This window comes from Loxodonta africana, chromosome 27 (genome assembly GCF_030014295.1).
Source record: "Loxodonta africana isolate mLoxAfr1 chromosome 27, mLoxAfr1.hap2, whole genome shotgun sequence".
Taxonomy (NCBI): domain Eukaryota; kingdom Metazoa; phylum Chordata; class Mammalia; order Proboscidea; family Elephantidae; genus Loxodonta; species Loxodonta africana.
In genome coordinates this window covers 36,529,334-36,540,628 of record NC_087368.1, presented here as the reverse complement: position 1 = coordinate 36,540,628, position 11,295 = coordinate 36,529,334, and positions in this window count along the sequence as shown.

Sequence of the window (11,295 nt, the reverse complement as noted above, 5' to 3'; positions counted from 1 at the left end):
TGCAACTTCAGGAAATCCCCCGAGGATAACACAGACCTTATATAGGCTCTGGCACGTGGCATATGATCAATGTGAAACGAGTTAAAAAAAATTTATTAAACAGAGTGCCGTTACTCAGATAAATGGATGTATCTGCATCTATCATAGTAAATATAAAAATATTTTAAGTTGGGGACCCCAGAGAAGACTTAGAGCTAATGTGGTGGTGGATAATATTATTGGATGTATTCTGTTATGCCCCAACAACTTGTCTTTTGCCTTTTTTTGGTTTAGAGTTTAATTTTTCCCTCAGATTGCCACTGTTTCTTTGGAATTATTAGCTGCTGCTGCTGCTGCTTTTAATTTTCAAATAGCAAGCCATTCCGCTTTTCACCCTTGCAGATAGAACAACAAATTTTTAATATTTTTGGTAGTCTCAATACTGGTGTTTTAATTTAGCATACCACAACTCAAGGTCATATTGTCAAAGCAGAACATTAATGGGAAAAAAAAGCAAGTTTAGTGTACACTACCAAAACCAAACCCGCTGCCGTCGAGTCGGTCCTGACTCGTCGTGACCCTACAGGACCGGGCAGAGCTGCCCCGCAGGGTTTCCAAGGCTGTGAGTCCGTATGGCAGCAGACCGCCACATCTTTCCCCCGGAGCGGCTGATGGGTTCCAACCGCACACATTTTGGTTATCGGCTCAGCGCTCTAACCACTGTGCCAGCTGAGACTAGAGATACTTCAATACCATGACAAGTGTTTTTAACTTATAACTTACAGTGTATATAGTAAATGCTGCAAGAATGTAAACAGCTTAGAATCAAAGTACGCCTTTGTTGCCTCTGTGTGTTTAAAATGAACAAGTTTTAGTAAGTGTAATGGAATTCTAGAGAAAATGTTCCCGAGAACATGGCATTTCTCCCATGGTCACAAGGTGATTGAGAATAAACCTCCATGACAGCGATGTGTACTTGGAGGGGAGTGGAAGTTGTAAAATAGTGCAGAGAACGGTCCCACTTCAATCAGGACCATGCTCTCTGCCTCATCATAACATTCAGTTTTTATTCTGAAGAGTCCTGCAACTGGAAATGACTGCCCTACTTTGAAACTGCTTTTGCAAATGTGTGGCTGAAATCTTTTATTCTTTTAAAAGATGCTTGCCCTCTTTTCTTTTCCGTTTGTTCCCACTAATTCCCTAGCTCAATTGCTTGATTATTGTTGTCCCTGAGCACTGTTTTACTGAAGTTTTAGGAAGTTAAAGGTTCTGTTTCCATAAACTCCAAAAACATCCACATAGTTTTTTAAGCACAGCTGTTAGAAAGCCTGCACTGACATGTTCTGATCACCAGGGGACAGTCGGTAGCTGGATTAATCGATTTTCTTCCAATTAATTCAAACTCTTGTTGGCTGCAACAATGGGTTCAAGCATAACAATGATTGTGAGGATGGCACCGGACGGGGCAGCGTTTAGTTCTGTTGAACATGGGGCCACTGTGAATCAGAAGCGACTCGACGGCAGCTAACAACGACAACAACAACTTGTTGGGAGAATGCTGTCTTCACCTTGGAACGTTTGAACCTGCAGAGAGGTACTGTCCAGCCACCTGCAAGCCAAGTGCCTGGCCCTGCCCTCATGCCTCAGCTCACACTCGTGTGTCTGGGCTCCTGTGCTCTGGCTGCTGGGTTTGTCTCAGTTTCTTGAACAAGCTAGGCTCCCTCCTGCAACCAGGCCTTTACTTTGCCCTCTTCCCTCCCCTAATTATTCCTTCTTCTTAATCGTCTCTTCCTCAGGGAAGCCTTCCTTATGTCCCAGAACATGAAAACCCTTTCATGTCCTCCTTTGTTGTTGTCAGGTGCTGTCAAGTGGGTTCTGACTCATAGCGACCCTAAGTACAACAGAAGGAAACCCTGCCCGGTCTTGCCCCATCCTCACAATTGTTGCTATGTTTGAGCCTGGTGTTGCAGCCACTGTGTCAATCCATATCACTGAAAGTCTTCCTCTTTTTCACTGACCCTCTACTTTACCAAGCATGATGTCCTTCTCCAGGGACTGGTTCGTCCTGAAAACATGTCCAAAGTACTTAAGACAAAGTCTCACCATCCTCTCTTCCAAGGACCATTCTGGCTGTGCTTCTTCCAAGACAGGCTAGTTCATTCTTCTGACAGTCCATGGAATATTCAACATTCTTCACCAACACCATGATCCAAATGTATCAATTCTTCTTCGGTCTTCTTTATTCCTTGTCCAGCTTTTGCATACATGTGAGATGACTGAAAATATCATGGCTTGGGTCAGGAGCACGTTAGTCCTCAAAGTGACATCTTTGCTTTTTAACACTTTAGAGAGGTCTTTTGCAGCAGATTTGCCCAATGCAATAAGTCACTTGATTTCTTGACTGCTGTTTCCATGAGCTTTGATTGTGGATCCAAGTAGAATGAAATTCTTGACAACTTCAATTTCTTTGACGATGGGAATCTATACGTGTGATTAAATTGCGTAAGACTGCACACACACACACACACACACACACACACACACAAATAAGTGCATGTGAAATCTGAATAAGATCTGTAGATTGTAGCAGCATTAATATTCCTGGTTTGATGGTGTACTACAATTATGTTACATACCACCATTGGGGGAATATGGATGAAGGGAACATGGGATTTCTTGGTACTGTTTTTGCACCAAGCCCAGAGTCTATAATTATTTCAAAATGAAAAGTAAAACATAAACTAAAAGCCAAAATACTTTAAAGAATTTTGACAAAATGATGGGTTCCTAGCCACTTGCTATAATATTATCTGCACTTTTCTGAAATATTTCTCAGAATTAAAACAAATGGCCCGGGAAGACCTATTTTCATAGCAGTTGATTAAAAAATTACCTGGATGTTTAGGCTACCACAACACCCATCTCAGTCAACAGGGCAGCAACACAGCCCATAAAACACAGAAAAAGGTACTAGTCACTGAATTTAGTTCCAGAGCAAGGAGGGAAATTCCAGGAGTAGTTTCATTACGAGGTGACTGTTACTTTCTATATGTCAGGGATAGTGCAGGGGGTGGACACTGTCATGGAGATAAGTTTAGGGTGCACAAATGTTTATAGCAGCTTTGTTGATAATTACTCACAATTGGAAGTAAGACGTCCTTCAAGATGAACGGATAAACTGTGGCAACCCAAGCGATGGAATATCATTCAATGGCGAAGAGAAATGATTTATCAAGCTGTGAAAAGACATGGAGGAATGTCAGATGTATACTGCTGGGTGGAAGAAGCCAGTCTGACAAGCCTACATTGTATGATTCCAACTCTGTGACATTCTGGAAAAGGCAAAGCTATAGCGAAGACAGTAAGAAAGATCATTGGTTGTCGGGTCCAGGGTGGGAGAGAGGTGAACAGATGGGGCACAGGGCTTTTTTAGGGCAGTGAAACTCCTCTCTGTGATACCTTAAGGGAGGACACATTTGCATTTGCCAAAACCCATTTGTCTGTACAACACGAAGACCGAATGCTAATGTAAACTACGTACTTCAGTTAAAATAACGTACCAATATTGGCTCATCAATTGTAACGTGCGCAGCAATGCAGGATGTTAAATATAGGAGCGTCTGTGGGCAGAGGGAGAGGGAGTATTAGGGCACTCTCTGTACTGTCTGCTCATTTTTTCTGTAAACTTAAAACTGCTCTGAAAAATAAAGTCTATTAAAAAGAAATTGGAGCTGGAGATTTCTTTATTCAAGATAGATAAATTTTATAAGTTATATAAAACCAAAAAAAAAAAACAAAAAAACCCGTTGCCGTCAAGTCGATTCCAACTCATAGCGACCCTATAGGACAGAGTAGAAGTAACTGCCCCATAGGGTTTCCAGTGAGTGGCAGGTGGAGTTGAACTGCCGACCTTTTGGTTAGCAGCCGAGCTCTTAACCACTGTGCCAACAGGGCAGCTCTTTTTATTCACCTTGGGTGCTGCCATGGAGACACAATAGATGCTCATTTTTCTAAAAAAAAAAAAAAAAAATGGGTGGGGGCAGACTTGGGAGAGGTAGGTGGAGGTTCTGGGAGACAGAGAGGCTCTTGGTGTCAGGCAGCTCTATGGTGAACCTTCCATCAGTGGGATTGTTGGAGCAGAGACTGGATGGGGATATCCCACAGTGAGGGCTCTTGACAGTAGGTGCCCATCCAAAGCTTGGAATTCTAGATGTAACTGATTGTACCAGGCTTTGCTGGTACGGGAGCATAGCCACAATCACAGAATCCCCAAGTATCCACACTCCAGCCAAAATCACCCAGCCCAACGTTCCTGAGACCCCCCCTCCCCAGGCACACTTACACAAGTCTCTGGATTATTCCCAGTGTCCACTGGCCTCTGGTCCGAGGTAAGCTCGTTTTATTTCTGAGGTCCTCCGGGGGGGTGCTGGGGCACGGCAGGGCGGTGATGGTGTGGGGATTGTCTCACCAATAGCTAGGCTCTTCCTGCACCTGCCGTCTGCCTGGCCTTCTGCTGTCCCTGCTGGGTGTTCTCCCATGCCTGGCCTGCTGCTCTTTGTCCTCGTTGCCTGGCAGGGAAGCTCCTGCCAACAGCCAGGTTTCTTGGAGGGGTTCCCCAGAAAAGTCTCTGGAATTCCAGAGATATCCTACTATACTTATTCCCGTGTGGGTAGGCTCTCACCTCACGGTGGGGCTGGTCAGGGGACCGAGGCCCAGCCTCGTACCAGGTCTGGCACCTCTGCTCCTGCTGCCCCCAGAGCCAACTGCTCCATCAGGCCCAGTCTCCCAAAGTTCTTCATTCAGGAGGATTTTCTCTCGGAGAACCCCTGGTCACTCTTCCGTGAGGCCTTCCCTTGGGGACTGACCCCTAGGCCATCTGGGAAGGCCGAGGAGTTGAACTCCAACCGTGAGCTGGGCCAGAATTCCCTCGCACCAGGCTCTTGGGGCTCATGTAATTTGGGGAGGAAGGGTGTATTTTGCTGGTGAACGCACGGTGGCTTGGGGCTACCTCCCTGGCTGGGGCACCGGGGTCCTGTAGGAAGCCGCTCACTGTATCTGGGTTATGTCATCTATTCTGTTATTACTGCCGTTCAAGTTCCCGCTCCAAGGAGCTAAACGAGCAGAGGGAAAAGGAGGGGCAGAGAGAAGACCGAAGCATCAAACCTGACCATGCAAAGCACTTCTTCGTGACCTCACACATCATCCCACAGATCTGACCCCAGCCCACCAGCTGGAGAACGATTCTACATAGAAACCAAATTAAGTCACCAGGGCACTCAAGAATACATACTCATTCCCAGAGGCCCGGAGAAACTCAGGTCTCGTGGTGCTGTATAAATATTATTTAATGTCTTGAGAGGTTTAAAGGAGCACTCGAGATTACTTGGCTTCTGTTAGGGTGTATTTTCTTGGCCTTGTTTAATGAAAGGCCACACACTTGTATGGCGTTGTGTCTTCTCAGATATTTCTAGTAAGTCTGGATTTATAATATTCGTTACAGTTATTGTTGCTGATATTAAACATTGACAAGTAGGATTCTAAGTTACACGCTTATTTCCATCAGCTCTTAGGTCCACGCAAGTTTCAACATGCAAATAATCACGAGGGTCGTATAAAAGAAATTTTACCACACACGGCTACTGCCAATAGCTCCATTCACACTAGTATTGCCAATAAAACCTTAAACTAAAAGGCAGATCAACTTCAATGACAAACCCAGAGGGAATAATAACGTGTATAAATGTCATGTACAGGTTCTCATCTTCTTGCTTTTGGGGTCTTGTATAATCAGGTTTTACATATTTAAGTCAGAGTTTAACTGAGTAAATTCAGTTTTTAAAGAATTTATTGTGGTTTTGGTAAAAGTTTACACAAGTTAGGTTTCCGTTTAACAATCACTACATGTATAGTTTAGGGACATTGGTTCCATTTTTCACAACGTTTTCACCTTCTCACTAATTCCTTTCTGGATGTTTCACTTCCAGTCATCTGGTTTCCCTGTCCCCTTACCACTTCATATTTGCTTTAGAGACATTGTTGACCATTGGGTCTCATATAGACGATTTTTTAAAGGTGGGCAGTGCTCACTGGTAATATTTTTTATTTTAAGAGCAAAGCTATTATTTAGCTAAAAGGTGAATTCAGGAGGTAGCTTCAGTTTGAGGTTTAAAGAGTATCTCAGGGCGATAGTTTCGGAGAGTCCTCTAGCCTCAGCCGGTCCAGTAAGTCTGGACTTTTTAAGAATTGAGTTCTTCTGTTCTACATTCTTCTCTTCTGCAGTCAGGATCCATCTACTGTGGCCCTGATCAGAGCGGTCAGTCGTGGTAGCCAGGCACCACCTAGCTCTTCTGGTCTCAGGGCAGGTGAGGCCGTGGTCTGTGCAGACTGCTAGTTCTGTAGACTAGTTTCTTCTCTGAGTCTTTGGTTTCCTTCTTTCTCTCTTGCTCCAGACGAGATGCGGTGAGTCATTGTATCTTAATGAGTAAATTCTTAATAGAGGGCATGAGAATTACTTGAGACCAATAAAAGTTTCTTGACCTTTTTATTGGATTATTTAAAAAATATGACATATTTATAATACATAGAAAAATGCAGACTTTCATTTCTGGTGGTATGACAGACCTCTTGCTGAAAACAACTAAAAGTTCAATATGAAATATCACATTTCTTTTTCTTAATTGACCGCTTATTTAATTAAGTAAAAAATCAACAGCAAACAGAAAGATAGGAAAACACCAACTGGTATGTTTGGAAATTAAGAAACATACTTCTAAATAACTCACAGAGCAAAGAAGAAATTGTAAGAGAAAATAGAAATATTTACAATTGAATGATAACAGTACCAAAAAACAAACAAAAAAAACCCTGTTGCCATTGAGTTGATTCCTACTCATAGCGACCCTATAGGAAGGACAGAGTAGAACTGCCCCATATGGTTTCCAAGGAGCGGCTGGTGGATTCGAACTGCTGACCTTTTGGTTAGCAGCCATAGCTCTTAACTACTGCGCTGCCAGGGCTCCGAACAAGACAATAAACATATCCAAATTTGTGGGACATGGGTATAGAGAAATGTATAGCCTTAAATGTGTATTAGAGAAAAAAAAAAAAAGATTGAAAATTGCTGAGCTAAGCATCCATTTTAAGAACTTAGAAAGAGAATAGCTCAGTTTATTAATTCAACAAATATTTACTGAGCACCTACTATGCTGTTTTACGTCCTGGGAGTGCAGCTGTGAACAAAGCCAGCAAAGGAGGCCTAGGTCTTACAGGGCCATGAAGAACAGGGATTTACTCTGAGTGACATGGGAGCCCTTGGAGAAAGGAATAACGTGACCTGACTTGCATTTTAACAAGACCCCTCTGGCTGCTGGGCTGAGAGCAGATTGAAGGGGGTGAGCAGGAGCAGGGAGGGCCCTGAAGAGATTTTTGCAATAATCTAGCCAAGAGATGATGGTGGCTTGGACCAGCACACTAACAGTGGAGGTGGTGAGACAGGGTCAGATTCTGTATCTACTTCTTAAACATTTTCTCATGGTAAAATACATGTAACAAAGAATTTGCATTGTTACTGAACAATTCAGCGACATGAGTTACTCTTGCCATGTTGTTACCATTGTCACCATTCATTTCTAAAAATTTGACATGAGTCCAAACGGAAACTCAGTAGCCCTTAAGGAATAAATCCCATTCCCTCCTCCCCCTAGCCCTTGGCAACCGCCAGTACACTTTGGTCTCCGTGTATTTATCTCGTCTAGAGATTTCAGGTAAGAGGGATCACACAATATTTGTTCTTATTGTGTCTGGCTTATTTCACTCAGCATGATGTTTTCAAGGTTTATCCACGTAGTATCACGTATCAGAACTTCGTTTCTCTTTATAGCTGGATAATATTCTATTGCGTGTTTATACCACGTTTTGTTTATCCATCGGTTGATGGGCACTTGGGTTGTGTCCACCTTTGGGCTTTTGTGAATAACGCTGCAATGAACATTGATGTACAAATATCTGCTTGAGTCCCTACTTTCAGTTCTTTGGGGTACATAACCAGGGAGCGAAATTGCTGAGTCACACGGTTAATTTTATGTTTAACTTTTTGAGGAACCACCAAACTGTTTTCCACCTTGGCTGCAATATTTTTTCATTTCTCACCAGCAAGGCACGAAGGTTTCAATTTCACCATAGCCTCACCAATATTTGTTAGTTTCCTTTTTTTTCTTTTAAATAATAGCTATCCTAATGGATGTGAGGTCATATCTCATTGCGGTTTGGATTTGCATTTTCTTGATGACCGACGACACTGAAGTGTCTTTTCCTACACTTATTGGCCATTTGTATTTCCTCTTTGGAGGAATGTTTATTGAAGTCCATTGCCCATTTTTTGATTACGTTGTCATTTTGTTATTCTGTGTCTACTTTTAAAGTAAATTTGGCAGGAATTTCTGATGGACTGGGTGTGGTGGGGGTGGTGGTGGAGGGGGTAGGATAACTATAAGGCTTTTGGGCAGAGCAACCAGAAGAATTAAGTTACTATTTCTTGAGATGGGGATTGCAGCAATTCAGTTCCGTTCACGTTAAGTTTGAGACGCTGGTCGCTGAAAAAGGAGGACAGAGGAAGAATTGATGCATTCTAATAGTGGTGTCGTCGAAGAATATTCAATATACTGTGGACTGCCAGAAGAACAAGAAAATAAATCTTAGGAGAAATACAACCATCACGTTCTTCAGAAGTGAGGATGGTGAGGCTTCTGCTCTTTTACTTTGGACCCGTCATCAGGGGAGACCAGGTGCTAGAAAAGGACTTCATGTTTGGGAAAATAGAGGGTCTCCAAAACGGGGAAAACCCTCCATGAGACGGAGTGACATGATTGCCACAAAAATGGACTCAAACTTACAAATGATCAGGAAGATGGCACAGGACCAAGCAATGTTTTCTTGTGTTGTATGTAGGCGGGCCTCCATGAGTTGGCGCCAATTTGACAGCAACGAACACCACCACTAATTTCTGGTCAATATTGTATGGGACTGTGGCAAGACTAGTGAAAAGGGAGGGAGCATTTACCCTTTTATCCTCCTGTGATGTTGACCTGGAATATGGACATAATCGTTGGTGCCCCAGTAAGCACCTGGGACCGTGAGGCAACCTCCAGGATAGAAGCCACATGCTGAGAAAGGTAAGAGTTTACTTAGGATCTGGATGACCCAGGGAGCTGCCGCTCCAGACCTCGATGTCCTACATATGTTCTTCTATATGAGGGAGGAACACACTTCTTTCATGCTGAAACCATTGTTGTTTTGGGTTTTTAAATTATGTGTAGCCCAACATTCTGCTAACTGATAAAGTGGGTTCTAAATAGACATGGAATTGGAGAGAATTTTATTTTTTCCTAGTCTGACATTTCACAGAAGAAAGGTTTCCTGGAGATCCTTTTTTAGAATGTCCCTTGCTTTTTCATTAATTTGGTGTCTTCAGAGGGTAGCAATTATATCCCTATTGAGATTTACTTTTTAGGATTTTCTTCCAGTTATTGAAAAATCATATCAAATAAAGTATAAAACAATCTGGATTAGTCCGTGAGGTGAAGCAGAGGCTCAGCAACAGGCTCAGGGGCACAGCCTCCGATTTCGGCAGAGAGGTGGTGATACCTCGTTACCCGCACTTTAGCTGGACGTCTACGTAGAAGGAACCAACAGGACCTCAGGGACAGGTGGCTCTGCTGACGGGTAGCTGTCAGTAGGTTTGATGGTGTAGACAGAGCTCTAAGTGAGGACACTAATTTTATTACTAAACACAGTAACTTGATAAACAGCCAAGCTTTAAGGCTGAGAGAGAGCCTGGTAGACTGAAACCCCCTGCTTGAATGAGAAGCAGATTTTACTAACTGTTGAAGTTTCTTTCTGTTAATTTTGTTTCCTTAGAGTCTATGGAGGCATTTTTCTAGCTTAGGGGAACAGGCGGGACAACCTTAGAGAAGCGTATTTAATGAGCATCAGCGATGGCGCAGGTCGATAGGCCAGGAAGTGTTTGGAATTAAAAGGCTTGAAACTAACTTAAGTGTCAGGCAGAAACCCTGGTGGCGCAGGGGTTCAGTGCTGCAGCTGCTAACCAAAGGGTCGGCAGTTTGAATCTGCCAGGCGCTCCCTGGAGACTCTACGGGGCAGTTCGACTCTGTCCTTAGGGTTGCTATGAGTTGGAATCCACTCAACGGCACTGGGTTGGTTGTGTCAGACTTACCAGTGCTCTTTCTTGGGAACAATCTTTTTCTTTTCAGGCCTACAATTTGGAGTATCTTTTGGCTTAGCAGTGCATATGCCCCAGGTATAATTTTATTTGAAAAATTATTTGCACGTTTTCTGCTGCAAAAGAAATATACGCTCACTGTTGACAATGAGTTCAGCCAAGTAAAAACAAAACACAAAAGAACCAAGCAAAGCCAATTCCACCTACCCAGTGACAACAGTCTTTAACCCCTTGGTGTGTGCCTTTTCGTACCCACTTCTACACTGTGTGGTGTATATGCGTATGAATTTTAATCATAAAGACAGTAGAAAAATTTTTTATTAAATAGGAAAGTGGTAATTAATGAAAAAGAAAACAAAAGCCACTGAACTTGATTGATACAGCCTAAGGATTGTTCTTGAAAATGATCAATAAAATAGGTAAATCTTGGTTGGTCTCATCTAGGAGGGGGGAAACCCCCCACAAATGAACAGTATTTGGGATAAGAACTAAGACATAACTAGACAGATGGAGATTAAAAGTCTAAGAGAACATAATACTTGTAGACATGTAAGGAAGGCGCTCTGGTGGTGCAATGGTTAAAGCTCTCGGCTGCTAACCGAAAGGTCGGTAGGTCAAACCCACTAGCCGCTCCGCAGGAGCAAAGACCTGGCGATCTGCTCCTATAAAGATTACAGCCTAGGAAGCCCTACGGGACAGTTCTAGTCTGTCCTACAGGATTGCTCTCCGTAGGAATGGACTCGTCAGCACACAACGAATGTGTAAGAATGCTACCAAAAAACCATCTGGAAAGATGCTTAGTGACTGTGGACGTGTGTGGGGAAGAAGTCTGCTGACAATGAGGAATCCACCTCATCTAACCTTCTTGCTTGATCCTTGGGTCAACATCAAGATTTATCTCTAGATCAAGGTCACAGGTGTGGCCCTGGGCAGGTGGGTGATGCAGAGAGAAGGTGGCAGCCACTGGTCTGGAGGCCAAGGAAAAGGAACAGCTCAGCCACCTCCAGTGGGTTGTTCACGTGGAATTAGACGAACCTTAGGATGCCATTTAAAGCTCATGCTATATTACAACGGAACCC